The following is a 26,098-nucleotide window of genomic DNA, read 5'->3' as shown; positions in this document are numbered from 1 at the left end:
TCACACAAACGTGTACCAGAGTTCGGCGTGGTACCTGCCAAGGGGCGTCTCCCCATCCTCTTCAGTTGTCCACTTTCTCTCTTCCTTCTGTTCTTCTTCCTTCAGCCTTTCCTCATCTTTATCGTTGTCCTCATCCCTGCTCTTGTCCTGCTCTTCCAAATCTTTTTTTTTGTCTTTGTCCTTCTTCTTTTGCTCTGAAGCTTTCTTCTTTGCCTTTCTGCTCCCTCCTATAAGCTTCCAGAGCTTCTTTGAACGGGGTAACAAAGCGCTGAAACGCCATCTCCTCCATGGCAGACAGCACATAGCTGGCATTCGGTGTCTTGAGTTTCCCTCCCATCGCGAAGCTGTTGGGACAGGATGCGGCATTCAGCACAAAGACGCTGGCGGCGCGGGGCGTGGAGATGTTGACACCGTCCCGGAGCGCCTCCTTGCTGATGCCGGTGATGATGGCGTTGGGCAGGTTCAGATCCTCAGGCCCCTCCGCCTTGGCCGTGACTGGGGACCGGGCCTGCAGCCTCCGCTTCAGGCTGCCACGGCGTCTGCACTTCCCGCATCGCCACGGTCCGACCCAGCGAGGCTGCTGTCCTGCCCCGCGTGGCCCCAGGAATACCTCTTTCTACATTTCTCTCTGAGAAGGCTAACCACAAAAATCTGGGGTGTTGCTGGAATACCATAACACTGGTTATCTCAGAATGATCTGAAAGATATGCTGGTTCTTACTTGTGCTTTTGAAAAGCAAAAATTGGAAACCCAAGTTGATATTTCCTAATAAATTCAGTTTGGCAGACAGTATCTCAAGTGGTTAGTCTTAGAGGACAGCTTTGGACACGTTGCTTTAAGTCATGGTAAATGCTGTCCTCCTGTGGACACATGTGGACATTACAATCATGAATGAGGTGTGAAGCGCAAAGGTGCTTGAAAACTTGTTATTGAATATCTTCGCCAAAGGGGGTCTGTTTTTTTTTTTTCCTCTTTTCTCTTGAGGGATTTCTTGGGACCCTGAAAATTCTGATTCATCTTCAGAACCACTTTCCACGTCCCAGGAGCTACAAAATATCTGCAATACTCTGGCTTATAACTTACCAAATCTAGCTTTTATAACCACCTCCTTCCCTCTTGCCTACATGTGGCTTGTTTACAGTTTCCTCTTTAGAAAGCAACCAGGTATCCCCATTTTCCAGGGTTCTTAAACAATTCCATTCATGTCTGTTCCTTGCTGCTGGGGCGGGAGGTAGAGAACCAAGGGTATAAAGAGATAAAGAGATATTGTGAACTCTACTCTCTACATTGTGAACTCAAGGAGCAAGTATAGTTGGGCTTCCACTCTTGCAGCAAATAGTCAAAGCTATGACCAACCTAGACAGCATATTATTATTATTATTATTTAGACAGCATAATAAAAAGCAAAGGCATTACTTCACTGACAAAGGTCTATATAGTCAAAGCTATGGTTTTTCTATTAGTCATGTATAGATGTGAGAGTTGAACCATAAAGAAGGCTGAGCACAGAAGAATTGATGCTTTTGAATTGTGGTGTTGGAGAAAACTCTTGAGAGTCCCTTGGACTTCAAGGAGATCAAACCAGTCCATCCTAAAGGAATCAACCCTGAATGTTCATTGGAAGGACTGATGCTGAAGCTGAGGCTCCAATACTTTGGCCACTTGATGCGAAGAGCCGACTAATTGGAAAAGACCCTGATACTGGGAAAGACTGAGGGCAGGAGGAGAAGGGGATGACAGAGGATGAGATGGTTGGATGGCATCACCAACTCGATGGACAGGAGTTTGAGCAAGCTCCAGGAGATAGTGAAGGACCAGGAACCCTGGTGTGCTGCAGTCCATGGGGTTACAAAGAGTTGGACACAACTGAGCAGCAACGGAAACAATAAAACATGTACAAGCTCTTTATACAAAACACACAAGTGCACAAAACCCAAGAAGGCATCACTGTGGCCTTAAATAGCATGAGAAGTGAGGATGAAGTCGTGTAGACAGACACTTGGATGGAGACGCAAACTGGGCTGAGGTCCTGGCCCTTCCCAGATGTCATGGGGACTCTGAGAAAGCCTCAGTCCCTCCGTTTCCCAGAGGTAAAATGAGGAAGTTGGATAAAGGAGCTTCAAGAACAAGTTTAGCTCTACTTTGTATGATTTATATTGTCTGGACCTTCTTGAAACTGCTATTCAGGGGCACCTCCTCTGAGGAGTTAGTTGTTCGTGTATAAAGATGCCCAGGAAGAGGTCTCGGTGGACGTGAAGGTGAAAGTCCCTCAGTCCCGTCCGACTCTGGGTGACCCCGTGGACTATAGTGGTCTCAGGTGGACCTTCAAATAGCTGAGTGCCTCGTTTTTAGTGGCGAGTATTTGTTCTCTATTTTGAACCATATTACCCCAAACTTAATGGCTGAAGACAACGTGTGTCATCTCCCAGTCTCCACAGGTGAGGATCCGGCCGTGACTGAGTGGATGTCAGGCGTCAGACGGGGCTGCCGTCTCATCTGCTGGCTCAGCTGGGGGAGGATCCATCTGCCTTCTGCTCGGGTGTGTGGCCGCGGGCAGACCTCAGTCCCTCATGGGCTGCTGGACGGAAGGCCTCAGCTTCTTCCTGTGGGCCTCTCCACTGGGAGCTCCCAACATGGCAGCTTCCTTCATCAGAATGGAGCAGCGAGAAGAGCCAGAGGCGGGGGGAGAGGGAGGGAGGGAGGGAGAGAGAGGGGGTTGGTGGGGGAGAAAGTTAATCTTCTGTAACCTAATCTCAGAAGTGACATGGCTACACTTTTGCTGTATTATCCTCATTAAATTGAGTCACTAGTTTTAGCCCAGTCCCGGGGGGGTGGGTTAGAACACAGCGTGGTGGGGAAACCAGTGTTCTTTGGGGTTTATTTCAAAAATTGTCATACTGTGTGCCTTCAGAAAAGAATATGCATTTGTGCCTCATTTTCTTTAGGTAGAAACGGGATGCTAATGCCCATCTCATGGGTCTGTGGTAAGAAACAAATGCAGAGTACTGGGAACATAGTAATTAAGAACTCAGTGACCATTACTTTGCATGCATTCCCTATTGGAGGCCTTCCATAACAATAACTGCAGAATTGAATTACCCAGTCTGTTTCATGTTTTCTCCCTCAACAACCTTCTGCTCTCTAAGGAGTAGTAGCAATGGGAAATAATGAAACCACCGTGATTTATCTTATTCTTAAAGTTATAAGTCAAAATAATAATAATCTTTAAGCCACCAAGTATATCCAGGAAAGAGATTAAATAGTCATTGCAGCACTGGTTTCTGTATTTCTCAGCATTATATTCCCAGCACCACAGCATCTGGTTCATGGCAGACACTTGTAAAATATCTCTTGAGTTGTATGCTGTTTTGTTTTATAAATGGTTTCCCAAGGAAACCGGTAAAACATGTTACTTGAACTTAAAGGGACAACAAGTTTCTTGGTACTGCAGTGAGTATTATTAAAAAGAAAAGAATGAAAACATCATTGTCTTATCCTTATTTAAAGTTAGGGGTTTCTCTATGGAACACCAGAAATTTCTGGTCCTTTAAGAAGGAAAGTTCCCAGGGAAGGCCATATCTTTAGGGTAAGGATGGACTGGTCCAACAAGGGATCTGTTTTCCAGGCTTCTACTGGGTGGTAGGGAAACATCAGACAGTGCTAGGACTGGTGGTTCATTCTCTGGACTCTGTAACAGGCAGGAGCAAATACAAATGCAAATCCCCTCTGGGGATAAGAAGCTTTATCTGAGGCTTCAAGTACTTCTATAAATATTTCCTCTAGGACAGTTAGAGCACACGAGATAATGCATGCTAAAGAAGATCAGAACTGTGATTGAGAAGCAGAGAAAACAGCAGGATGAGGGCCACAGAGGCACAGGCTATTGGAACCGTCAGGCACAAGTGAACAACTATACTGACTTATTATGTTTAAACCTACTGCCCTAAGTTCAATTCAGTTCAGTCACTCAGTCATGTCCAACTCTTTGTGACCCCATGGACTGCAGCATGCCAGCTTCCTTGTCCTTCAGCATCTCCCGGAGCTTACTCAAAGTCATTTATTTCCATTGAGTCGGTGATGTCATCCAACCATCTCATCCTCTGTTGTCCCCTTCTCCTCCTGCCTTCAATCTTTCCCAGCATCAAGGTCTTTTCCAATGAGTCAGCTCTTCGTATCAGGTGGCCAAAGTATTGGAACTTCAGCGTCAGCATCAGTCCTTCCAATGAATATTCAGGACTGATTTCCTTTAGGATTGATTGGTTTCATCTCCTTGCGGTTCAGGGGATTCTCAAGAGTCTTCTCCAACACCACAATTCAAAAGCATCAATTCTTTGGTGCTCAGCTTTCTTTATAGTCCAACTCTCACATCTATACATGACTACTGGAAAAACCATAGCCTTGACTAGATGGACCTTTGTTGGCAAGGTAAATGTCTGTGCTTTTTAATATGCTGTCTGGGTTGGTCATAGCTCTTCTTCCAGGGAACAAGTGTCTTAATTTCATGGCTGCAGTCACGATCTGCAGTGATTGTGGATTTCACTACTGCCCTCAGCAGTCCACATATTCATAGGTTCTGAGGCTTAAGATGGAGTGAGCTATGAGATACCACAGGTGGGAAGAGATACACCATGCAAATATTAACCAAAAAGAAGGTCGGTATGGTTTTATTTCTATCAGGCAAGATAAACTTTAAGGAAGAAATAAAAGAAAACCTAAATAAGTGGTTATATATGCTCTGCTTGTCAACAGGAAGACTTAGTTTCATGAAGGTGCCCATTTTCCCTAATTTGATCTATCGATTCAGTACAATCCCAAACAAAGCCTTAGCTGGAGATTTTGTAGACAGACAAGCTGAATCTAAAATTTACATAGCAAAAAACATAGGAAATAAAGTAGTCAAAACAATTTTGAAAAGAAAGAAAAAGGTTGGAAGATGCACATTCCCTGACTTTAAAATTATAGTGAATCTATAGTAATTAGGACAGTGAGGTACTGGTGAAGTAATAAACTGTATATCTATGTGTATGTGAATTAGACTCCCACAGATATGGTCAATCAATGTTTTTAACAAGATTATGAAAGCAGTTCATGGGAGAAAGAATAATCTTTTCAACAAGTAATACTGAACAGTTGGACAGTTTGCAACCCCTCTCCCAGACAAATCACCAACTCCCCCCAAAAGTCTTGACCCATACCTCAGATTTTATACAAAAAATTGACTTAAAATACATCATAGACTTTAATATAAAGCCTTAACTATTAAACTTCTCAAAGGAAACACAGGAGAAAACTTTGTGGCCTTGAATTAAAGAAAATTTTTGGACATGGGCACCAAAAGCATTGTCCTTATAAAAATTATAAATGGGTTTAGATAAAATTAAAAACTGTTTCTCTGTGAAAGATGTTGTTAAGAGAATGAAAAGATAAGCCACATGCTGGGAGAAAATATTTATAAATCACACTGGATGTCAAAGGACTGTATATAGAGCTCTCAAAATTCAACAACAATAAAAAAAACCCACATGTTTAAAATAAGCAAAAGATTTGAACAGATATTGTCAACAAAGATATGTAGATGCAAATAAGCTCATGCAAAGTTGTTCAACATTGATCATTGGGGAAAGGCATATTAAAAGTCCAGTGAGATACTGCTATATACGTAATAGAATGGTTAAAACAAAATATACATGGCTATATTTAAAGTGGATAACCAGCAAGGACCTATTGTATAGCACAGGGAACTCTGCTCAATATTATGAAACAACCTAAAAGAATTTGAAAAAGAAGAAATACAGGTATAACTAAATCACTCTTATGTTCACCTGAAACTGTCACAATATTATTATTCAACTGTAACACAAAATAAGATGTTGACAAAGCAAAGCAAACAAAACCCCAGTAATACCAACAGCTGGTAAGGATGCTGAGTGATGGGAACTCTCACCCATCGCTGGTGGGAATGCAGAATGGTCCAGCCAAATTGGTAACAGTCTGCCCGTTTCTTATGAAGTTAAACATACATTTATCACGTCACCCAATAACTCCAAAGGAGGGAAATAAAATTTCTCTGGGAAACCTGCGTGTAAATGTTTATAGCAGCTTTGTTCCGAACCACTAAAAACCTCGAGTGAACTTGAGTGTTCTTCAACTGGCGAATGGATGAGCAGATTTTGCTACCAGACAGTGGAATACCGCTTAACAACACAAAGAACAAATTACTGATATGCACTTGCCACAACATAGATGAATTTTGAACTAGAGCTGTGTGAAAGAAGCCAGAGTGAAAAGGCTGTATGCTTAATGGTTCTCTTTATGTGCTCTTCTGGAGAAGGGAGAACTGGAGTGACAGAAAACAAAGCAGCGATGGTCAGGGCTATCTACATAGGAACAGAACAAAAGAATTTGGGGGTGATGCGATTGTCCTGTATCTCGATTGCGGTGATGGTCACAGAACTCTATGCATTTCCCAGTAACTCTTAGAACTGTACCCAAAAGAATAAAGTTCACTATTTGTTAAACAAAAACACCTAAGGGGGAAAAAAAAAACACCTAAGGACTTTCAGGCAAAAAGCAAAAGTCATGTCAAAATGATAAAAGATCGATTCATCAGAAAGACTTTTTGATCTCCAAACCTGTATTTACCTAACAACCATTTGCCAAATTTAATTAAAGATAATTTGACAGAATCGTAGGAGAAATAACCAATCTACAATTATCCTGGAAGATTAAAGACCCTTAACTCTCAATAATTGATAGAAGAAGGAGCAAGAGTCACACTGAGCCCAGTAACTGCATAACATTTTTTCTCTTTTTTTAAATTAAAAAAAAATATCTTTTATTTATTTTATTTTTGGCTGTTCTGGGTCTTTGTTGCTGTGCGCGGGCTTTCTCTAGCCGTGGTGAGTGGGGGCTCCTCTCTAGTTGCTACACACAGGCTTCTCCCTGTGGGGGCTTCTCTGGTTGTGGAACACAAGCCCTAGAACTTGGGCTCAATAGCTGTGGTACATGGGCTTAGTTGCCCCATGGCATATGGAATCTTCCTGGGCTAGGGATTGAACCTGTGTCCCCTGCATTGGCCAGCAGATTCCTATCCCCTGGACCACCAGGGAAGTCCCAGAATAACATTTTCTGAGTGCACATTTTATATTTAAAATATTTCACTATGTTCTGGGCTGCAAGTAAATAATTTTGAAGTATCAAAATCATACAATGTTTTTTTTTTTTTTAACAAAATAAGATTATGTTAGAAATCAGTAATAAAAATGTAACAAAGTGTCTCCATGAATTTGGAAATTAAGAAATGTACATCTAAATAATAATGAATGCAAAAGGAAATGATAATGGAATTTTAAAATATTTCAAATTGAACAATAATAAAAACATTACATTTTAAAACTTGTAGCAAAAATAGTACTCAGTGGGAAATTTATAGCTCTTAAAAGGTATATTCTAAAAGAATAAAGACTGAAAAAAATGAGTTTATACTTCTTAACTAATTAAAAATAAAATAAATTATCAAAAGTAAAAAGAAGGAATAGTTATGATAAAAGCAGAAATAAGTGGACTAGAAAATAGAGAGTTTTGATACAGTCAGAAACAGTTCTTCCAAAAAGATTAATAAGTTTGACAGACCTTTGGTGAGACTGATTGAGGAAAACAAGAAAAATGTTACAAACATGCATGAGTGAAAAGGGGACATAAATTAGATATAGTTAAAATGAACGATATAAAGGAAATCAATCCTGAATATTCACTGGAAGGACTGATGCTGAAGCTCCAATTTTGGTCACTTGATGTGAAGAGCCAACTCACTGGAAAAGACTTTGATGCTGGGAAAGATTGAAGGCAGGAGGAGAAGGTATGACAGCGATGAGATGGTTGGATGGCATCACCGACTCAACTGACATGAGTTTGAGCAAACTCCAGGAGATGCTGAAGGACAGGGAAGCCTAGCGTGCTACAGTTCATGGGATTGCAAAGAGTCGGACACAACTGAGCAACTGAATAGCAAGATATTATGAATAATGTTATGCCAAAAATCAGATGAAATGGACAAATTCATGGAGAAAAGCTTTACCAAAACTGAATATTGGCTCTAGAACAAGATTCTGGTTATGGATACACAAGAAATTATATTCTAAAAGTTGTTGAATTGTACACTTAAAATGCCCAAGTTTGATAGTGTGTAAATTATACCTCAATTTGGTTGTTTAAAATGAAAATTAACTCTGGAAGTGAAAACAAACCCCCAAATTCTTATAATCATTGGAAAAATTGAGTTAGTAATGAAAAATCTTCCTGCAAACAAAATTCCAGGCCCAGATGGTTTCACCGAAAGTTCAAACCAATTATTCAAGGAACAAATAATTCCAGTCTTACATAAACTTTTTAGAAAATAGACAAAGAGGCTTATTATTACTCATTTCTGAAGCTGTTATAGCCTTGATAACAAAATCTGACATGGATAGTAGGCAAAAAAACATAGATCAACCTCACAAAAGCAGAAGATATTAAGAAGAGATGGCAAGAACACACAGAAGTATACAAAAAAGATCTTCATGACCCAGATAACCATGATGGTGTCATTCACCTAGAGCCAGACAACCTGGAATGCGAAGTCAAGGGGGCCTTAGGAGGTATCACTATGAACAAAGCTAGTGGAGGTGATGAAATTTCAGTTGAGCTGTTTCAAATCCTAAAAGATGATGCTGTGAAAGTGCTGCATGCAATATGCCAGCAAATTTGGAAATATCAATAACCTCAGATATGCAGATGACCACCCTTATGGCAGAAAGTGAAGAGAAACTAAAGAACCTCTTGATGAAGGTGAAAGAGGAAAGTGAAAAAGCTGGCTAAAAACTCAACATTCGAAAAAACAAAGATCATGGCATCCAGTCCCATCACTGCATTGCAAATAGGTGGGGAAACTATGGAAAGAGTGTCAGACTTTATTTTTTGGGCTCCAAAATCACTGCAGATGGTGACTGCAGCCATGAAATTAAAAGATGCTTGCTTCTTAGAAGAAAAGCTTTAGAAGAAAAGCTATGACAATCCTAGACAGCATATTGAAAAGCAGAGATATTAATTTGCTGACAAAGGTCTGTTTTTAAAAAGCTATGGTTTTTCCATTAGTCAAGTGTGGATGTGAGAGTTGGACCATAAAGAAGGCTGAGCATAGAAGAAATGATGAACTGTGGTGTTGGAGGAGACTCTTGAGAGTCCCTTGGACTGCAAGGAGATCAAACCAGTCAATCCTAAAAGAAATCAATCCTGAATATTCTTTGGAAGACTGATGCTGAAGCTGAAACTCCAATACTTTGGCCACCTGATGCGAAGAACTGACTCACTGGAAAAGACCCTGATGCTGAGAAAGATTGAAGGCAGGAGGAGAATGGGACAACAGAGGACGAGATGGTTGGATGGCATAACCGACTCAATGGACATGAGTTTGAGCGAGCTCCAAAGGTGCTGATGGACAGGGAAGCTGGTGTGCTGCAGTCCATGGGGTCACAAAGAGTCAGACATGACTGAGTGACTGAACAATAACAACAATTTCACATATATACAAAAATTCTAGGCAAAATAAGAGCAAATAGGATCCAGCAATATATAAAAAGGATAATATACTGTCACAAAGTTGGCTTATTCTAGTGGTGGAGAAATAAGTTTTTTTCAGGAAATGGTGTTAGGATGAATAGGTGTCCATTTGGGAAAAAAATTAAGTTGGATTCCTATTTAATGTCCTTTACAATAAAACATTTCTAGGTGGATAAAATAAAGGAAGATTAGTTAGGAGATGTTACAGGAGGGTATTTAATGATCTTGGAATATTTTAAATACTTTTACATGAGACACAAATTTCCTGACCTTATAGTCAGGAAAAGACCATGTTTTTGACTATATAAACATTAGGAATTCCTATTTATCAAGACGTTATAAACAATTTTAAAAGCCACAGAAAAGAAAAATAATATTTGTTTCAGCACATATAATTCATAAAGGACAGGTGTCTGGAACATAAAAAGAACATCTGTAAATCAATAAAAAGTCAGCTTTCCCCAAATAATGAAAACACTTGAATAAAAGGAAATCCAGAAGTCCAATGAACAGATGAAAAACTATTCAACTTTCTTTGTAATCAAGGAAATGCAAATTTAAACCACTGTGAAATACCAGCATATCTTCATGTGTTGGGAGAAATAAAAATGTCCAACAACTATCAAACATTTAAAGAAAAATTAATACCAATCCTTTCCAAACTCTTACAAAAAATTGCAAGAAACCAATAACCCAGAAAATGAAGGAATACTTTATTTTATGGGGCTAATATTATCCTGATGGGGCTTCCCAGGTGGTGCAGTGCTAAAGAATCCACCTGCCAATGCAGGAGACGTGGGTTCAATCCCTGGATCGGGAAGATCTGTGGGAGAAGGAAATGGCAACCCACTCCAGTATTCTTGCCTGGAAAATTCCATGGACAGAGGAGCCTGGTGAGCTACAGTCTATGGGGTCATAAAGAGTCAGACACAACTGAGCCACTGAGCATGCATACACAATTATCTTGGTAGCAAAACCAGAAAAAGACATCACAAGAAAAGAAAACTACAGACCAATCAATGTCATGAACACAGACATAAAAACCCTCAACAAAAGACTAGGAACTAGAACTCAATAATAAGTGAAAAGATTATACACTGGGATCAAATGGGATTTTTCCCAGAAGAGGAAGTTTGGTTTAACATTCAAAAATTAATTAATGTAATGAGATGCATCAGTAGAATAAAGGACAATAATATGGTCATCTGAATGCATGCAGAAAAACATTTCACAAAACTCAGCCCCTCATCACAACAAAAGCACTCAACAAACCAGGAATACAAGGAAAATTCCTCAAGCTGATAAGCGGCATCTATGAAAAACCTATAGCTAACATTATACTTAATGTGAAAGCTTTCCCTCTAACATCAGGAACAAGGCAAAGACTTTCACTTTCACTGTTCTATACTCCATTGTGCTAGAGTTTCTCGACAGGGCAATAATGGAAGAAAATGAAATAAAATGCATATATACTGGTAAGGAAGAAATAAAACTACTTGTATGTGATATGATCTTGTATATAGGAAATTCTAGGGAATCCACTAAAAATCTTTTAGAGCTAATAAGTGAGTTCTACATGGTTGCAGGATACAAAGTCAATATACAATGATCATTTGTATTTCTATTAATATATAGCAGCAATGAGCAAACCAAAATTGAAATTAAGAAAACTTTTCTTTTCAATAGCACCAAAAAAATAGATACGTAAGAATAAATTAACAAAGGCCATGCAAGATATGTATACTGAAAATTACAAAACATTATCGAAAGAAATTAAAGAAGGCCTAAATAAATGGAGACATTCTATGCTCATGAATGAAAAGACTTAATATTGTTAAGATGGCAGTTCTTTCCAAATTGATGTATACATTCAACATAATCACTATCAAAATCCCAGCTGAATTAAAGAAATCAGCAAGCTGATCCTAAAATTCATATGGAAATGCAAGGACACACGACAGCCAAAATGATCTAGATAAAGAAGGACCGAGTTGGACTCACAATTCCTGATTCAAAACTTGCAACAAAACAAAACTTACTATAAAGTGACAGTAATCAAACAGTGTGATACTGGTATAAAGATGGACATATAGATCAATGGAATAGAATTGAGAGCCCAGAAATAAGCGTTCATTACATACAGTTAATTGATTTGTGACAAGAGTGCCAAGATAATTCAATGTAAATAGACATGTAAATAATTACCTACATGGAATAAAACTGGACTCACATCACACACAATATGCAAAAGTTAAATCGAAATAGATAAAAGCTAATTGTAAGAGCTGAACTATTAAATTCTTAGAAGAAAACATAGATGTAAATCTGCGTGGCCTTGGATTACGTGATGGTTTCTTTTTTTTTTTTTTTTACGTGATGGTTTCTTAAATATGATACTAAAAGCACAAGCAATAAAATAAAATATAGGTAAACTGAACATCAAAATGTTAAACTTTTGTGCTTCAAAAAACACCATGAAGAAAGTGAAAACCCATAGTATGGGAGAAAATTTTTGCAAGTCATATATCTGGTAAGGGATATATATATATATATATATATATATATATATATGAGAAGGAAATGGCAACCCACTCCAGTATTTTTGCCTGGAGAATCCTATAGACAGAGGAGCCTGGCAGGCTACTGATCATGGGGTCACGAGAGTTGGACACGACTTAGCGACTAAACTACTACTATATATATATAAAATAATAAAGACAATCCAGTTTTAAAATGGGCACTGGATCTGATAGACATTTCTTCAAAGAAGAGAAACAAATGACCAATAAACACATGAAAAGTTGCTCAACATCATCGGCTATGATGGAGATGCAAATCAAAACAGAAGAAAATATCAAGTCACACCCACTGGAATGGCTATTAAAAAAAAGAAAGATAGCAACAACAAGATGTGGAGAAATTGGAACCACCATAGGCTGCTGGTGAGAATGTAAAATGGTGCGGCTGCTTTGGAAAACTGTCTGGCAGGTCCTTAATAGATTGACCGTAGAATTCCCATATGATCAGGACCTCTGCTCCTGGGTATGTATATACACAAGAGATTGGAACATGTCCTCACAAAAACTTGTAAATCAATGTTCACAGTGGCATTTTCATAATAGCCAAAAAGAGGAAAAACCCTGATGTTCATCAACTGATAAATGAGTAAATAATAATAGTCATACTGGAATATTATTTGGTATAAGAAATGAAATACTAATTCATGCTATGGTGTGAGTGAAGCTTGAACAGTAATGCTTAGTGAAAGATGCCAGTCACAAAGGCCCAGATGATTCTACTTATATGAAATGAAATAAACAGGAAATCTATAGAGAAAGGAAGTAGGAAACCATGTTGTCTAGGGAGTTGTGCGGATGAGCAGTGATGTCTAAGAGGTTTGGGGTTTTGTGGCAATTAAAATATCCTAAAATTTTAAAATATTAATTCTTTTTTAAGTTTTATTGAGGTATTACTGACAAATAAAATTGTAAGGTATTTATTTAAAGCATATATTGTGATGACTTGATATATATATATATATATATATATATATACACACATATAAATGTTCAAAAATTGTGATGACATAAGCACAGCTCTATGAATATACTAAAAACCATCAAATTTTACAGTTTGAAAAGGTGAATTGTGTGGTATGTGAATTATACCCAGTAAAGCTGTTAAAAATAACAAAACAAACAAAAAACCCTTTGACAATACCAGGTGTTAAGGAAGCTATAGAGTAATGGAAACTCTCAGGTGCTCTTCATGGGAGATGCAAGTTAGTATAACCATTTTTGTCTTTACTTTTATTTATTTTCTTTTTTGGCCATGTCTCATAGCTTGCAAGGACCTTAGTTCTCTGACCAGGGGTTGAACCCACACACTTGGAGTAAAAACTGAGTCTTAGCTACTGGACTGCCAGAGAATTGTAACTACTTTGGGAAGATGTTTGGCAGTACTATCTAATAGTAGAAAATATGTATGCCTATGACTCAGTAATTTCATTCCTGTCTATACCCCTAGGGAAAATTGTATACACATGGCCCAGGATACATTTATAAGAATAACAGCATTATTTGTAATAACTCCAACCTGGAAACAACCCAAATATCCATCAGTAGAATTTGTAATTTAATTGTGGTATAGTCCTATGATGGAAACAGATCACGAAAGAGAATGAATGACTTAGAACTATTCTCAGCAAACATGGATGAATCCTAAAACTTAACGTTGAGGGGAAGAAAGAAGACACAAAAAATATAGACAGTTCGTGTACATAAAATTCAAAGCCAGCTCAAACTACAGTTTAGCATTTAGGGGTATATCTGTAGGTAATAGAACATCTTTAAAAATATAAGAAAATGATTATTTCAAAAGTCAGTGTAGTGTTTACCTTCTCGTTGTGGGGAAGAGACACGTGGGGGTTTGGGGACCCCCTTCCTTGACCTGGTGTGATTACATAGCTGTAGGGCTAATGTTGTTCATTAAACTGTACTTTTGTATGTTTTTGTCTTTTTCTGTATGTAATAATATACAATGAAAAAAAGGTCAAAGAAAAGCTTGACAGTTTTGGAACTAACAAAAGGAATATTTTGTTAATATTTTAAACTTACTTAAAATTGATTATTTATAGGTATTTGGAGTGAAGTAGGGGGAATTATATGTGCCTACATATTATGCCGCCCTTGCGACCCAGAAGTTGATATATTGCATTAAAAAGAAAAGAACTCATTACCAGTAGTGTCTGCAGTGGGACTGTATACCGAGGTTCAGGACTGGTTTAGATGAATGGATGCAAGAGAGATCGCAAAGGGTGATATACAGTATAAATTCCTAACCTTTTGAAGCGGGTGTCAAAGAGGGTAATTGGATTCTCTTCAACATGCTTCTTGTTGCTGCTGTCAGATCGAAAGATACCCTGGATCGATGGAGGGGCTGACCCAGGAAGTCAAATCTCATCTCCTTCGGTAACAACAGAAGACACAAATTCTTCCCCAGAGGATCTCAGTCCTGTGCCCAGAATGAAGGTCGCAGCTGATCAACCGGAGTTTGCCATGCAATTTAGGACTAGAGTAGTTTCTAGGTCCCAGTTTTTAAATAATTTACAGTCTGACTGGGGAGACCAAAGGGACATCCCTGAATAGGAATTTTACATTTTGAATTATGTGGTTTTAATTACAAAGGTATTAGAAGGGAAAATATTTGCAGATTTCATGCCAGAAAAACTTACAAATCAATAAGAGAAGTATAACCACCTAATAGAAAAATGGGCAAAGGACCTGAATACGCAGTTCACAGAAAAAAAAAATTCAAATAGAAATAAGCATACGAAAAGTTGCTTACCTTCACTTATCATTTAAGAACTGTAGAGCAAAGTGACAAGGGATTCCTAATCACCTATCAGATTAGCAAACATTTATAGGTTTGAAAATAGCCAGTGTTGGTGAATATGTAGGGAAATAAATATTATTTTTTGCTGGTAGAAAAGTAAATGTATTTGCTGCTGCTAGTATTTACTAAGTCCTAATTAGTATTACTAACCACTGAATTAATATTTACTAATTACATCAGTATAATCTTTTTGAAGAACAGTTGGCAGCATCAACTATTAAAAAGCAAAATCACTTTGACTCAACAATATGAGCACTTGGAATTTAGCTCTTGGATATTCTCTTAAAAGTATGGCAACATAGACAGAGGTTAGAAAGTAGTGACATTAATAGCCTCCATGGAGAAGAACTGGGTGGCTGGAGGCCATGCAGGAAGCATGGAACAGAGATTATAGGAAAGAAGGGGAGGTTTTCACTTTCTATGCTCCTGTACATTGGGATTTTGAATCATGTGGATGTGTTACTCGTGTTTTAAAAAGAAGACTTTAAAAAGGGCCTTCAGTATAAGTTTACTGGGACATTGTAGCAAGAATATAAGTGGAATCATACAGCATTTGTCCTTTTGTAACTAAAGACTCAGCATAATGTCCTCAAGGTTTATCCATGTTGTAGTTTGTGTCAGAATTGTCTTCCTTTTCCAGGCTAAGCAATATTCATATATGTGCTTCCCTGGCAGCCCAATGGTAGAGAATCTGCCTGCCAGGCCAGGAGACCTGGGTTTGATCCCTGGGTCGGGAAGATCCCCGGAGAAAGAAATGGTAACCCACTCCAGTATTCCTGTTAGGAAAATCTCATGGACAGAGGCGCCTGGTGGTCTACAGTCCATGGGGTTACAAAAGAGTTGGATAATACTTAGTAACTATCAACAATATTCATATATATAACACTTTTATTGCTTCTCCCTCTTAGATATTGTGAACAGTGCTGCTATGAACATGGGTGAAAATATCCCTTTGAAACCCAGCTTTCACTTCTTTTGGATATGTACCAGGAAGTGAAATTTCTAGATCATATGATAATTCTATTTTAATTTTTTGAGGACTCACCATACTGTTTTCCATAATTGTTGAACCATTTTATAATCCCACCAATTTCTCTACTTCCTTGCCAACAGTTGATACTATTATTTTTTATAGAAGTCTCATCCTAATGGGTGTACGCTGGTATATCATTATGGTTTTGATTTGCATTTATCAAAAGATCTTTGATAACATCAAATAACATTTAGATGTGATAGGATTGAGATCTGACACTAAACATCTTTTCATGTACAGGCCATTTGTGTAATCATCTTTGGAGAAATGTCTATTCAAGTCTTTGGTCTTACTTTTAATCGGGTTATTTGAATTTTTTGTTGTTGAGTTGTATAAGTTCTTTATATATTCTGGCTATTGGTCTAGGTACTTTCGTCATAAATATCTTTGCCACAAGGATCTTTGCTGCATAACTGATTGACTGTCAGGCGATTTTGCCACACAAGATAAAATAATGAAAAATAAAAGAGGGACATTAAAAAGGACATAGTGAAACATGAGAAATGAGTAACAAAATTAAGAAGTCTTTATTGAAAAATGCAAAATACTTGAATACTTTGAAAATGTGTGTAGATTCATGGCAATGTTGCACAAAGCATGTATTTTATTTTGTGGGTTGTACCTGAGCACTTTTCTTCCAAGTCTTTCATTCATTGTGTTTTACACCTTTTTTGCTTGTTGATCCATTTCCTTGTTCAGCATGGCACTTTTTCTTTTTTGCTAAAATTTCTTCCTTCATTAAGAGAGGTATCAGCTTCTAAATACTGGGATAAATATTTGTAACTGGGCTCTTTGCTGCCTTGTGAAAGCCTCTACACTGTTTTATGCTCTTGGTGTATTGTCACATGCATTGCTAATGCATTTGAATCATTTGAAACCAAAGCGTCAGACCAAAAATCATCAAGCAGTTATTTCATCTTTCACAGCAAAACTGCCTTACGGCCAATTAGTTCTGCAGTCAAAATTTTTGCAGCAAAAATGCTCATGGCGTAGTGAAAATACTGAATTTTGTGTCCGGTGTTTTCAGATACATTATTTGTAAAATTTTCTCCCATTCCCTATCAGACATGTTACTTGCAAATATTTTCTCTCATTCTATGGGTTCCCTTTTCACTCTGTTATTACCGTTTGATTCACAAGAGTTTCGAAGTTTGGATGCAATCCCATTTGTATGTTTTTGCTTTTGTTGCTTATGCTTTTGATGTCATATCCAAGATGTCAGTGCCAAATCCATTGTCGTAAAGATTTCCCCCTATGTTTCTTCTAGGAGATTTGTAATTTTGGGTCTTATGTTGAAATAATACATTGATTTTTTAAAATTCCACAAGTCCACATGAATAAGTGAAACAAAGATAAAAATAAAACTAATGGTGGGAGGAATGTTAGAAAACCATCATTTCTAACCTCCAAAGCAATAGTTAATTCAGGTAAGGATCACTGATGGATAAATACATTTGTTGAGGAATAAGATATTCTCATGGTCTCAAAGTTGTCACTCTTCAGAATTTTATTAATTACCAAGGGTAATTAATTAACAGTGTCTCTTTAGAGTGGAGAGAGCTGGGAGTCATCATCTGGACTCAGGAATTAAATATAGCAACACTAATGATGGGACACCTTGACATTCTGTGTCTCCTGAAGTGATGTAACAAGAGGAACGCAGTATCACTGAGGATGTGCTCTTGTCAAAAACGTTTAACTTGAAACTAGGCATGAGGGAATAATCAGACAAATCCCAAATATGAGCTATTCTGGACAAAGTAGAAGACAACAGATAACCGGCCCATGCTTGTCAAAAAATACCATAATATACTGTAATATTAATATATAAGAATATAATTCTTATTGTTATTATTCAGTCACTCAGTTGTGTCCAACTCTTTGAGACCCCATGGACTGCAGCACGCCAGGCTTCCCTGTCCATCACTATCTCCCAGACTTTGCTCAAAGTCATGTCCATAGAGTTGATGATGCCATCCAACCATCTCATCCTCTGTCACCTCCTTCTCCTCCTGCCCTCCATCTTTCCCAGCATCAGGGTCTTTAATTTTATAGTTATAATTATTTAATAATTATATCAAAAAAGCAAGGAGACTGTTCCAAATTAAAAGAGAGCAGAAAGACATAATAAATGCAATACAGGACATTTGATCTCGGATCAAAATCAAAACAACAGTAACAACTGTAAGAAACATTCTTGGACAACTGCAGTTCCTAGAGTGGTCCCAAGGACATAGTAGGAATCTGATATAATATTTGTTGAATGAATTCCTGATGGTAGTAGTTAGTGGTGGTGGTTTGGGTAGATGGGGCTTTGGCCATAGCTAAATGCCAAGATATATTCTGTGCTGTGCCTAGTCGCTGAGTCATGTCCGACTCTTTGCAACCCCATGGACTGTAGCCCTCCAGGCTACTCTGTCCATGGGGATTCTCCAGGCAAGAATACTGGAGTGGGTTGCCATGCCTTCCTCCAGGGGATCTTCCGAACCCAGGTCTCCCGCATTGCAGGCGGATTATTTACCGTCTGAGCCACCAGGAAGCCCTGTTACTTTTATACTAATACGTAAAATGCAATGAGAAGAAAATGCATTGTTAATAAATGCAGAGAACAACAAGGGAAATTTTGGGTAGAGAACATGTAGCTAGGGTAAGGATGTACGGGAGAAGCCCTGAGACTCCATGCCAGTGATAAGGAGCTAAAGTCAAAAGAACATTAAGTATGAAATGAAAGGAGAGGCATTTCTGGAGGAGGAAGGAATTTCATAGCAAAAAGAAAGAAAATCCAAAAGAAGAAATGGAGGGCATTAAAAAAAAATGCATGAGCCTCTGATGGGGAATGTTGATGATGGGATGGCTGTGCCTGTGTGTGGGGTCCATCAGAAATCTCTGTACCTTCTGCTCAATTTTTAAAATAATTTTATTTATTTATAGCTGGGCTGGGTCTTTGTAGCTGCATGGGCTTTCTGTCATTGTGGCAATCGGGAGCTACTCTTGGTTGCAGTGTGTGGGCTTCTCCTTGCGGTGGCTTCTCTTGCTGCAGATCATGGGCTCTATGGCAGGTGGGCTTCAGTAGTTTCTCCACACGGGCTCCGTAGTCGTGGCTCCCAGGCTCTAGAACACAGGCTCAGTAGTTGTGGAATCAACATGTGGAATCTCCCCAGCCAGGGATTGAATCCTGCATTGGCAGGCAGATTCTTTACCACTGAGCCACCAGAGAAGGCCTGTTCAATTTTTTTATATTAATTTTTATTGAAGTATAGTCGCTTGCCTTCTGCTCAATTTTATAGTGAACCTAAAAGTGCTCTAAAAAAGTAAAGTCTATCAAATAAAAAGTGAGGAAGAAGAAAGGATGGAAGCAGGCAGTGACCTTTTCCTCTCCCTAAAATGTCTCTTCAAAGAAAGCAGCAGCAATTGATGAGCTGTAATTCATTTCTCCACTTGACATTTGGAGATGGTTGGAGAAATCCTGCCATGATCTATCTGGGGGTTGCACGCTTCAGCCGGCCTAATCCCAGATGGCTGGAAGGGGTGGGTTTCTTTCCTTCTGACTTCTGTGCTGAAGATGCCGTTCAGGGGAGGATCCCATGGCCTCGTAAGAACACAAATGGAAAAGTGAGTGAGCTTCCCCAGGAGCAGGAAGGCAATCTGGGTGGAGTCGGGGGTGTGGGGCCCTGATGCAGGGTTTCTCTGGTGACCTGTGCCCCCACTATTGTCACATCTTCAAGGATGTGGACACATGTCCATGCAAATACCATTCCACCTCAGCAGACATCCATCTGGTAAGAGCATGTCCATGTGCCCGTGTGAGGGCTGATCCACAAGATCTGTCCAGCAAAAACAGCAAGCAGGCTCTTCTGAAACCAACCTCTAAGAAGCAAAACGCCTCTCTTGTCTTTCCTGGGGACACCCATTGACCTACAGGTAGTAAGCGTTTCACGCAGAGAGAAGGAATTGGAGGGTTCAGGTTTATCAAGAGGGTTTCTCAGCTGGCTCAGTGGTAAAAAGTCTGCCTGCCAATGCAGGGGACATGAGTTTGATTCCTGGTCCGGGAAGATCCCACAGGCAGTGAAACAACTATTGAGCCTGTGGCTCTAGAGCCCGCGGGCTGCAACTACCGAGGCCCACATGGCCTGTGCTCCTGTGCCCCCCAACAAGAGGAATCACTGCATTGAGAAGCCCGTGCACCGCAAGGGGAGAACCGCCTTGGTTCACAGCAACAAAGACCCAGCACAGCCAAAGATAAATACATACAATTATTTTTTTTAAAGATTCATTAAAGTTTTTCAAGAATGAGAGTGATCAGGGACTTCCATGGGGTTCCTGGTTAAGACTCCATCCTTCCAACGCAAGGGAGTGTTGGTTCAATCCCTGGTCAGGAACTAAGTAAGATCCCATATACTTCGGGTTGTAGCCAAAACAAAAAAAGGAGAGCGATCATGCTTTGTTTTAAAATCTTTCTATATTATTGGCCCCTTTTAGCAATATTTGCAAATATTTATCTATTAGGATCTATAGTCACACTATAGATCCACACTATAGACCAGTATTTTGGTCATCTGATGCAAACAGACACTCATAGGAAAAGTCCCTGATGCTGGGAAAGATTGAGGACAGAAAGAGAAGAGGGTGTCAGAGGATGAGATGGCTGGATGGCATCACCGATGTAATAGACATGAACTTGGGCAAACTCTGGGAGATGGTGAGGGATAGGGAGGCATGGCGTGCTGCATTCCATGGGGTAACAAGCAGTCAGACACGAATGGGCGACTGAACAACAACATAGTCACACTGCCAGATGCCTACCCGCTTTTAAAGAGCTTGAAAAATGCCTGATACCTTGGGAAAAGAAAAAGTCTATCTCCCCAAAATTAAGAGAAAAGAAAAAGCAGTTGTTGAAGTATTCACAAAGTATAACTTTAGATCTATTGAATGAATTATTAAAATTATTATTTTTCAATTTTCATTATATTAAAAAACTATAACCAAGGGGGAAGAAGGGCAAGGAAGGGAAGGAATGGGTTTAGGAAGGAGCTGGGGTTTAGCAGAGGCAAACTAGTATATACAGGATGGATAAACAACGAGGTCCTACTGTGTAGCACAGGGAACGATATTCAATATTCTGTGACAAACTATAATGGAAAAGAATATGAGGAAGGAAATAAACATGTATAACTGAATCACTTTGCTCTACAGAAAACATTAACACAACATTGCAAATCAACTATACTTCAATAAAATTTTTAAAAATAAATTAAAAAGAAAGAAACAAACCTATTTGTGGATTTGATTTTTTTCACTTCACAAGAATTCCGGTATAAACTAAATGATTACTGAGAATTCATATGCAAATTAAATGATTTCCTTGGAGCTAAACAATTTCATAAAAGCAACTTAGAAAAATCCATTTAATATTTTACAGCAAAACTATATTTAATGTTAGTTGGAGGTATATTTTACAATGTTTGGTGTGCTTGGGGTGAGGCTGTAAGAATGGAAACAGTCTATGAAATCTTTTAGAAATTTTATTTATTTATTTATTTAGCCGCACCACGTGGCAGGGAGGATCTTAGTCCCTCAACCAGGAATCAAACCTGTGCCGCCTACAGTGGAAGCCTGAAGTCTCAACCACTGGACCACCAGGGAAGTCCCAAGTCTATGAAATCTTAAAGTGGCAATACATGCAAATATTTACCTATAAGGATATTCATCCCAGTGTGATTTACCCACAAGACTGTTCGTCACAGTGTGCTTTATGATAGTAAATATAAATAACTCAAAACAACCTAACACCCCAGCAAGTGGAGACTAGTTTAACAAATGCTGGTACCACAAAATGGATACTAAGGGATCACTGAAAATGAAGTCGTAGGGAAATATTTAATGATTCAGAAATATATTTGTACTATATTAAAATATAAAACAGTTTGTACAGTATGGTTGATCTTATTTGTAACAGAAAAAAATATCCTCAGAAAAAAGACTGGCAGGAAACATTCCAACACGGTAATGTTAGTGGTTATTTTGGGATGGTAGAATTATGAGTTAAATGTATTTTCTTTTAAAAAATTCTCTATGTTTTCTGCTATGCACATTTATTGGTTCTGGAAAGCAGATAGGTAAGATTTATAAAGATGGGAAAACAGTGATAGATGACAGCTCTTTCTCTGGTAATCAGTAAATTCTAACCCAAGAAGCCTCTGTAGGGGCTTGAGTGGACAGATTGAGTGGAAATTGCCAACATTTGCTTCTCTTATGTCTGAAGTTGAACATCATGGAGCTATCACTTAGAGATAGATTTTTGACTAAATAATAACAACACACACTCATATCACGACCAGTATTTAGAATAAGCCATTTAAAAAATAAATTGAATTTTGCAGCACTTCTGTATCTTCTCCTTCTACTTAGGATAAGATCTTAAACCTTTATCACAACCATGTCCATCTATCTCCCCAACTCTACCCCCATCTCCAGGGTCATCGTTAGCTCCTCACAGGCTCCAGAGTGAGAATCTGTAGCCATAGAAAGATGTTCCTACCACACTGGTGGGAAAAAAGCAAATTATGGTTCAAGTGTGGTTTATTCCCATTTGTGAAGAATGCAGCCACAGTGTCCCCTTTTTTGGGCTTCTCAGGTGGTGTCAGTGGTAAATAACCCTCCTGCCAATGCATGAGACATAATAAATTCGGGTTCAGTCCCTGGGTAGCGAAGATCCCCTGGAGAAGGACATGGCAACCCACTCCAGTATTCTTGCCTGGAGAATCCCATGGACAGAGGAATCTGGCAGGCTACAGTCCATAGGGTCACAAAGGGTCGGACACAGCTGAAGCGACTTAGCCTGCTCACACACATACATGTCCAGAACTTTCTAATAGGATGCACTCAAAATGTTAACAGTGGTTACCCCTGAATGATGTCATTTTGAGCAATTAAAAAAAATGCATGGGGTTTCCCTAGTGGTTTAGGGGTAAAGAATCTGCCTGCCAATGCAGGAGACACGAGTTCCATCCCTGATCCGGGAAGATCCCACATGCCGTGGAGCAACTAAGCCCCTCACCGCAACCACTAAGAGCCATGACTGCTAAGCCCACGGGATGCAACTACTGAAGCCTTCATGCCCTAGAGCCCATTCTCTGCAACAAGAGAAGCTACCGCAATGAGAAGCCTGAGCGCCGCACCTAGAGAGTAGCCTCTGCTCTCTGCAATGAAAGCCCGCAGGCAGCAGTGAAGAACCAGCACTGCCAAAAATATATAAATAAATAAAAGTATTTTAAAGTACATGGCTTGAAACTCTTACAGAAATAAAGCGTCATCTTACAAAATGGATCTGTGACCCTTACATTGTTTTACTCACTCTCATTACTCTCACATCTCTGATGAGAAAGAGCAAATTAGATAAGATTGCAAAGTTACTTTTTAAAGAAGAAAATGGATAGAGATGCTTCTAGGGTAGAAGGGTGAAGTGGGACTCCTGAAATACTGGATTTCATTCTGCGGGCACCTGTGTTTGTTCTCAAGGCTGAAGTGACTGCCGAGCATATATGAGGGGGACAGAGGTATGTTGATTTCCCCCAGGCTAAGGGCTCAGGGTGTCAACACCACCACTGTTGTTCCTTAGGTGGGCACAGGGTCATCTCTCTTTAGGGAAGAATCATAAATGTACCCCAGGGGCCCACCAGCTTGGAGGAGGGTACTGATTTTCAGGCAAAGCACATGGAAAAAGAAAACTACCGTTGAGAGCCGAACATTCAACATTCAGTTTAAAGCATTGTGGGAAATGCTGTAGAAAGATGTTTGACTGGAAGGATCTAGAACCAGAGAGGCTCTGTTCCAAGCCTGCCCCTACCACTCATGAGCTGTGGGATCTTCTCAACATTCTGGACACAGTGATGTACAACTCAGTTCCTGGGTCAGTGAAGGGCTTGCTGGCCCACCTACTGGAAGTGTGATCAGCAGGCTGTCAGCACCCATCAGCCCCTTGGAACTCTGCCCCCACTGCAGAGCCATCTTGCCCAAAGTCCACCCTCCAAGTCCCATGACTGATTGAGAGGAAATATAAAGATTTGTTCATCCCAGCTCAACCTGAGATAACTCTGAAGGGCCACTCTAGCTCCAGAGCTTTCTGTAGTTTGGCTGAGGCCAGCAGTGGGCTGCATCAGAGCTCAACTTCTCCTGTTCACTCTTTTTCCCATCCCCTCTCCCTTCATCCGTGTTGACCTCAGGGGCACTCTCAGCACCATGCTAAACCACCTCTGCTCAAGGGCATGCCTTAAAAAGCATGCTGCCCAATAATCCAGTGTCTGCTTCCCGAGGAGCCCAACCTGGGACAAATAAGTTATTGAATTAACCTGGGCCTCCATTTCTTCATCTATAAAACCCAGGATGACAATATCAGTGCCCACTATCTAAGGCTGAGAATTACAAGAGATCGTGTACGTTAAACGCTTGACACGTGATAGTTACTCAATAAATGGCAACTATTATGACTGCAATTTGAAAAGAAGTAGCCTGACCTTGACCACTCACCATCATCACATTTATCAGATAGTTTAGCCTCAGTGAGAGGGATCTTGAAGAAATGGACATAAGGGAAATCTACATTGGTGGAATACAAAGTTTGGGGCAAGAGATGTTACCAAAGAGGGCAGTGTAAAGAGGGTGCCTCCTCCTAATAAAAGAGTCAGTCCATAGACATCTGGTTTACCAACAAGTCTCTTATGAGTTTGGTCAGCACAGGGCAGCCCTGTAGGGTCTGACCACTTCTCAGCAAACTGACCAAATTGAGGTCCTGGCCTGCCATGCCACGATGGGGAGCTGCAGCTGTGTGTCTTCTGCAAGATGGAAGCACCCTAGACAGTGCATTCCCCCCATGCGTCATACTTGACACCAGGGGTGGTGGCCCACACTTGCAGGCTGTGCACACAGTTGTGTTGTTGTTTAGTTGCTCAGGCCTGTCTGACTCTGTGCAACACCATGGACTGTAGTCCACCAGCCTCCTCTGTCCATGGGATTTCCCAGGCAAGAATACTGGAGTGGGTTGCCATTTCCTTCTCCAGGGGATCTTCCCAGCCCCAGGGATCCATCCCAAGTCTTGGCAGGCAGATTCTTTACCTCTGGGCCACCTGGGAAGCTCCCGTGCACACAGTAGGGCCACATGTGTGAGGCTGGGTCTTCACACCTAACAAGGAAGGGAGGGCAGGTGGACTGTGCTGTTGGCAGAGCATATGCCCTCCCTACTATCACCCCTGTCTTCTGCTGACCTCTGCTCACCCCTACACGTTTCTCGGACTTTGGCATCTGGCTCTTGGTCCTCCCCACCCCCGCGCCTGCCATCCCACTGCGCATGTGCAGCTCAATGCAGAGCAGCGGAGTGATCATGACATTATAGTGACTGGGACTTTTTGTTCCCTGAGTTGTTTTTGTATCTGCCTTGGCTGCATTTTCCCCTCAAAATCTGTGTCCTGGGTATAGATTTGGCTTTGGGAGAGCTGTCCATCTGGATCTATTTGACTGTAAAATGCTGTCTTGTATTTAAAGCTACGGTTGTCCATGATGAAGCGCAGACACGTGGCTGTGGTTTTCTGGTCCAGGAATGGCACAAGCCTCTGAGTCTTAGAAGAATACAGGAGGCATGGGGTCTGCAAAGTCATCTGGTGTTCTTTGACACTTGGTTTGTCCCTGGGCTCTGGCAAGGGAATCTGGGAGCAGCCTTAGGCTGCCAATCTCTTTACACAGAGCCTGGAAATTTTTAGAAATCTTACTTTGAAGATATCATTTAGCTAGCACATAATTTTTCTCATGGTTTATTGACACGCAAAAATGATGTTTACAAGACTCCAAGTTTGGACGAGTGTATATTGATGGTCTCCCATCTGGCATCATTGGGAAATAAGGTAATTCTCTCTCTAAAAAGGTAAAAAATAAAAAATAAATAATTCCATAAATAGAAAAATCACTTTCAAGGTAAATCTTCCTTTAATATAATACATACTTTTCCATCTTTTAAAAAAATTCCTTGCATTATTGAATACTATTTACCAGCCCTTTATATGCATTATTGCATTCAGCCCTTAA

The 26,098-nt window shown here is 39.8% G+C and overlaps 1 pseudogene; it reads right to left on the bottom strand.

Annotated features, from left to right (window-relative positions):
- LOC122685772 lies at nt 1–25,402 on the bottom strand (annotated as a pseudogene).
- Nucleotides 25,403–26,098: the final 696 nt, after the last annotated feature.

Source organism: Cervus elaphus, chromosome 29, assembly GCF_910594005.1.
Source record: "Cervus elaphus chromosome 29, mCerEla1.1, whole genome shotgun sequence".
Taxonomy (NCBI): domain Eukaryota; kingdom Metazoa; phylum Chordata; class Mammalia; order Artiodactyla; family Cervidae; genus Cervus; species Cervus elaphus.
The sequence above is the reverse complement of the archived record's forward strand: the minus strand, read 5'-3'. Positions and strand labels throughout refer to the sequence as shown.